Here is a 5758-nt window from a genome sequence, read left to right as displayed (position 1 = left end):
CTGTAGAGCTTCATCCACACCTCTAAGCCTTTTCCCTTATACGGAGTAATAGCTTGTCTGCACTCTGTAGTACACTGCTCAAAGATAAGCTGTTTCAACAGTGGCATGGCGGTATCAGGATCCCCAAAAACCCAGCCTTCCACCTCCACCATATGAGCCACGTAATCTGCAAAGGGCTCGGTGGGTCCCTGGATGATCTTAGTCAAGTTTCCGCTCACCTTTCCTCTATTAGGAAGGGATTTCCATGCCCTGGTCCCTATGGTGTTGATTTGTTCATATACTTGAAGAGGATAATTGATCTGAGCTGCCGCAAATCTCCCTTGTCCTAGCAACATGTCCTGATTCCAAACTTGCTGCCCGTTAGGAGCGTTGACTACAGCCTGCTCGGCAGCAAACTCAATAAAGTATGCCTTCCAGTCCAAATACTAGCCTGATGTCAGACAGGCACGAGCCAGATTCTGCCAATTGCTAGGAGTCATACAAAAGAGATGTAAGGATTCTAACTGCGCCACTACATAAGCAGCGGTAACACCGTATGCGCGAACTCCTTCTGCCAGTCTTTGGACGATCTTCCAGTCCAGCAGCTCATGTGTGCGATTGCCCTGCGCATCCTGAAATACAGGGAAGCATTGGGCTCGCAGTTCCCTCCAGGTTTCCAGGTGTAGAATACGTCCCTCTGTCCCGCCCGGATCGTACGGCAGTGGATGAGGCAGCCCTGGAGCTGATGGCTCTACCTTCAGTTTTACTTTCTCTAAGCTGTCTGCAATGCTCTCCACATCGTCTTCCAACATATCTCCCTCGCTAGAAGTTCCCTCGGTCTCCGATCTTTGGGAGCGTTCCTCTGTAACCTGACTTATCGCCTCATTGCCCTTTTTTAGCTCTGCACCACATCTTTCCTCGTCTCCTATGCTCACAAAATAGCCGCACAGTTATGTACTCGTTAGCAGGTCCTGTAGATCGAAAGGGTGGATACCAGGACCGCACCTTGGATCCCCATATGCCTCTAATCCTAGCCCTCAGGTCCCGCAGGAGGATCAGGGACAGCCTTGGCTACTGAGGGGTAGTTACATTTAAAGAACTACGATAGAGGGGTTGGGGATTTAGCTCAGCGGTAGAGCGCTTGCCTAGGAAGCTCAAGGCCCTGGGTTCGGTCCCCAGCTCCAAAAAAAAAAAAAAAAAAAAAAAAAAAAAAAAAAAGAACTACGATAGAGCACTTGGAGAAGCATCTTTATTTGAAGTGATTTTCATAAATAATGAATATACCTGGTCCAGGAGATAACAGTTCAGTTGGTCTGGAATGGACAGTTTAAAAAAAAAAAGATTTATTTACTATATATAAGTACACTGTAGCTGTCTTCAGACACACCAGAAGAGGGCATCAGTTCTCATTACAGATGGTGGTGAACCACCATGTGGTTGCTGGGATTTGAACTCAGGACCTCTGGAAGAGCAGTCAGTGCTTTTAACTACTGAGCCATCTCTCTAGTCCCATGGAATGGACAGATTTAAAGATATTAAGTTAAATCCCTACGCCTCTGTATAATCAAAGTTTTCTCTTCAGAAAACAGCGACAATGTGGCTTACCTCACTTCACTATTAGTTGCAAAGCCACTGCAGTCCTAGCCATAGAGAGCAGAGCTGAAGCAATAAAATTGATGTTATAAGCTAAGTATAAATTTGCTAGGAGACAGGAAGTCACACAAAATAGAATTGAGCTAAGGGGACGCTGCCTGGAGTCTACCCCAATGATACGTATTATAACTAACCAGGCCTGTTAGACAGAAGTGAAGTTTGGGATCGCTAGGTGTGGTGGTGTGAATGAGCTGTCCCCCACAGGCTCATATGTTTGCATGCTTGGTCCCCAGTGGGTGGAACTGCCTGGGATGGGTTAGGGCTGTGGCTGTTGTGCCAGGAAGCGTTAGTGAACCCTAAAAGACCACCAATGAGCTGTTTCCTATGCAGTCCCATTAGGGTCTTTTAACTACAACCCCGGGCTTGGGCTCTCCTACAACCCAACCCTGACACAGTAGGACAGGAAGGGAAGGAGGAGCAGCCTCGAACCCTCAGCAGGACAGGGTTTTATAGGGAATAGGAGTAAGTGGTGGGGCGGTGGGGGTGTCCAATCTGGCAAGTACCTCACAGAATGACTGTTGTAAACAGACAGGTGGGTGTTCTGAAACAAGATTGTATGTAATCTGAAAGTACGTCTGAAATAGTCAGACTAACCTTTGATTAACTGTTGCTAGGAAGTAGTTAGGGAGTTACTCTGGGGTGTGGGCCATGCGCAAGCCGTGGGGTCCTTCCTTGTATGTGGGTGCAGCTTGGGTTCAACTGTAGGTCAGGCTCTCAGACTCTTTTTTTTTTTCTTTAAAATGGAGTCCAGTCCCAAGATGGAGTAGGTTTGGCCTTCCACAGCCATGTTGGAGGAGGTGTGTTACTGGAGGGTGTGCTTTGAGTTTTCACAAGCCCATACCAGGACTAGTGAGTCTCTGTGTCTCTAAGTCTCCTGTCTCTGTCTTTCCGTCTCTGTTTCTCCCTCTCTCATTTACCAAGTGACCTTCTACCTCCCCCTGTATTGTAAGTTTTACAGCTCTATAGGGAAAAGTATCCTGACAGTTGAGAGCCAAAAAAAAAAAAAAAAAAAAAAAAGAAAAGAAAAGAAAAACATACACACACACAAAACAAACAATCAAAAAACAAAAACCCCCAAACAAACAACAAACAGAAGAGAAAAAAACAACCAACCAAACAAACGAACAAACAAAAAACCCATACAAAGTCACACTGTACACTCTGGTGTGTAATTTTAAAACTCCACACTATCTCCTTCCAGGAGTGGCGCTCTTGGCTCCTGGTTTCACTCTGACAGAGCTCCGCTAACAGCCAGCTGATTCTCTGACTCCTGGAGGAGCTGTGATTGCTCTCCAACCCCTCACGGCTAGCTCTGCCAAACCTCTAATGACCACCTCGGAGGCTGTACCCTTTCTCCTGCCCGCCCAGGTCACCATGAATGGAAAATACCAGAGAGCTTTAATATTTTAAAAACAGTTAGATAACGCAACTGCTGGGTGTGGAATCTATTATCCTAAACTCATCAGCTGTCCTACATCAAAATTCCAGTGACAGAGGCCGCCACCGTTGGCCTCAGACCTTACATGATTCATACTCCTCTCTCCAAAACCTGGCCAAGACGCCCTCCTCTTCTTCCTGGGACCCAGAAATCCCACCTCTTTACCTTCACCCAGAGATTAGCTTCTGTTGTCTTTATTGACACAATCAAAAAACAATTAGAAAAACCAGATTATAATTATCATCTCCCCCCCTACATACAACCAACCACACACAAGAGATTTATGGGGGGTGGGGGGAGGGAACCCAGGAGGGCTGCTGCCTCCGCTCAGTCAGGAAGCAGCGTTTCTTGGGGTAAGGGGAGGCTTTTCAGGGTGGGGATTGGTGAGATTTCAAGTCCAGGCTTTGGGCTTTTTACTCTGTAGAGTAGGGGCCGTGTCCAGCTCTTAGGGCAGATAGAGTATTCAAGTGGTGGAATATGACCCTGTTTGGAGGTCCACAGGGGCCAGGCTGGCCACTCTGCACATTGAGGGGCTTTTGATAGTCCCATTGAGGGTGCTCTGAGCTCCATCTTGACAGAGCACAGTCAATTGCTTCTGCCCCTGGGTCATCAGTCACTGAAGCTCTTCTGTGGAGGGCTTCGGTTGCTTTTGTGAGTATCTGTTCCCTCTCTTCAGTAATCAAGAGGGTGCAGAGAATCTGCTCACAGTTGTTTTGTGTTGTGTGTGTGTGTGTGTGTGTGAGAGAGAGAGAGAGAGAGAGAGAGAGAGAGAGAGAGGAGAGAGGAGAGAGAGAAGGAGAGAGAGAAGAGAGAGGAGAGAGAGAAAGGGAGAGGGAGGAGAGAGGAGAGAGAGAAAGAGAGAGAAGGAGAGAGAGAGAAGAGAGAGGAGAGAGAGAAAGGGAGAGGGAGGAGAGAGAAAGAGAGAGAGGAGAGAAAGAAAGAGAGAGAGGAGGGAGAGGAGAGAGAAAGAGAGAGGAGAGAGAAAGAGAGAGAGGAGAGAGGAGAAGAGGAGAGAGAGAGAAGAGAGAGAGGAGAGAGAGAGGAGAGAGAGAGAAAGAGAGAGAGGAGAGAGAGAAAGGGAGAGAAAGAGGGAGAGGAGAGAGAGAAAGGGAGAGAGAGGAGAGAGAGAGAGAGAGAGAGAGAGAGAGAGAGAGAGAGAGAGAGAGAGAGAGACTGAAAAAGATTGAATCAATTAAAGAAATTAAAGAATCAGGATTTGTGCCGAAGGGGTTGTTTCTGGTTCTTCCAGTTGCAGAGCTCTGTAGGGACACACAGGTATTGATTTTCAGGAACCCATCACAGGGGAGCAAGGATGGAGGGAGGGGCTGTCTCGGAATCAGGATGAGAGGAGGAGTTGGAAGGGTCATATGGGATGCCCTGCTGAGCGTGGGAAGGGGGACAGACTGTGGGAGGTTGGGGGAAGCTAGGTGGCAGGGTAGAGATGAAGCGAATGGAGAGGCAGAGTGGGAAGGGGTTGAACCAGGCAGAGGGGCCGAGTGAGGCTGGGGTAGTAAAGGTGGAAACTGAGGCGAGGAGGGGGTTGGCAAAGATGGTGACATGGAGGGAAGAGGGATTCCTCCTCCTGTGAGTCCTGCAAAACAGGTTTCAGAGGAGGCTCCTGACTGCTCCAGGTCCTCAGAAGGGTCACCTGCCGACAATCAGGGCTTGGCCACCTTGCCCTCTTCGGACCATACAAACCTTCATCCAGACGGGGCAAGTTGGAATTGGCTTCAGTCGAAGGCAACATGAATCCAGTCTGATATGGGTGGCTGGGCTTATTGAGGGTGACATTTATCATCACCCAAGTCCAAGATGAACCAATTAATACAGGAGATGGAGACAGTAAAAATGAAACTAAAGGCAAACTGTACAAAACCAAGACAAGCAAGACACAAACTAGACCAAGAACCTTAAGTGGGCAGTGTGACATCTCACTTTTTGCCCTGGATGGGAGAGTATTGGATCTCATCCTACATCTCCTCATCCTCAGGATCCAAACAGAACCAGGTTTCACAGTATTATGATGTAGGGGAGTCCTCCATAGACACTTGCGCCTTTTCTCAGCATGCCAGTTCAAGTTCACTCTGAGAGTCTGTGAAGCTGAGAGCAAGCTTCGGAGCCTTGGAATAGCTCAATGTGTGCACCTCCTGGGGCGACCCTTCTTCCCCAGAGTCCTGGAGTGGAGGTCCGGCTTTAGAATGTGGGTGGGAGGTCTGATCTCCATGGAGCCTCTGTGTTACAGCTCTGAAGGGATTAGTGGGTATCTAAAACCCAGATGTGAGCTGGGACTTTTTAACCCTACAGGCTCCAGAAACTGTTAATCCCACTGCAATTTTTGAGCCAGATTTAAAGCAAGCTTTATTTTATTCAGTGCACCAGCCAGCCAGCCAGTGACTGCCTCCTAAGTCAGAATGGAGAGAACAGCACTGAGGCCATTTATCGGGCTCACTTTCTTTCTTTCTTTCTTTCTTTCTTTCTTTCTTTCTTTCTTTCTTCCTTCCTTCCTTCCTTCCTCTCTCTCTCTCTCTCTCTCTCTCTCTCTCTCTCTCTCTCTCTCTTCTTTCTTTTTAATTTTTATTTATTTATTTATCTACATCCCTCCGGGTCCTCCCTCCTAAAGTCCTTCACCCCCTCTCCCTCCCCATCTCCTCTGGAAAACAATTCAAAGTTATGAGTTGGGGCAGGGCA

This window comes from Rattus norvegicus, chromosome 1, assembly GCF_036323735.1.
Source record: "Rattus norvegicus strain BN/NHsdMcwi chromosome 1, GRCr8, whole genome shotgun sequence".
NCBI lineage: Eukaryota > Metazoa > Chordata > Mammalia > Rodentia > Muridae > Rattus > Rattus norvegicus.
The sequence above is the reverse complement of the archived record's forward strand: the minus strand, read 5'-3'. Positions refer to the sequence as shown.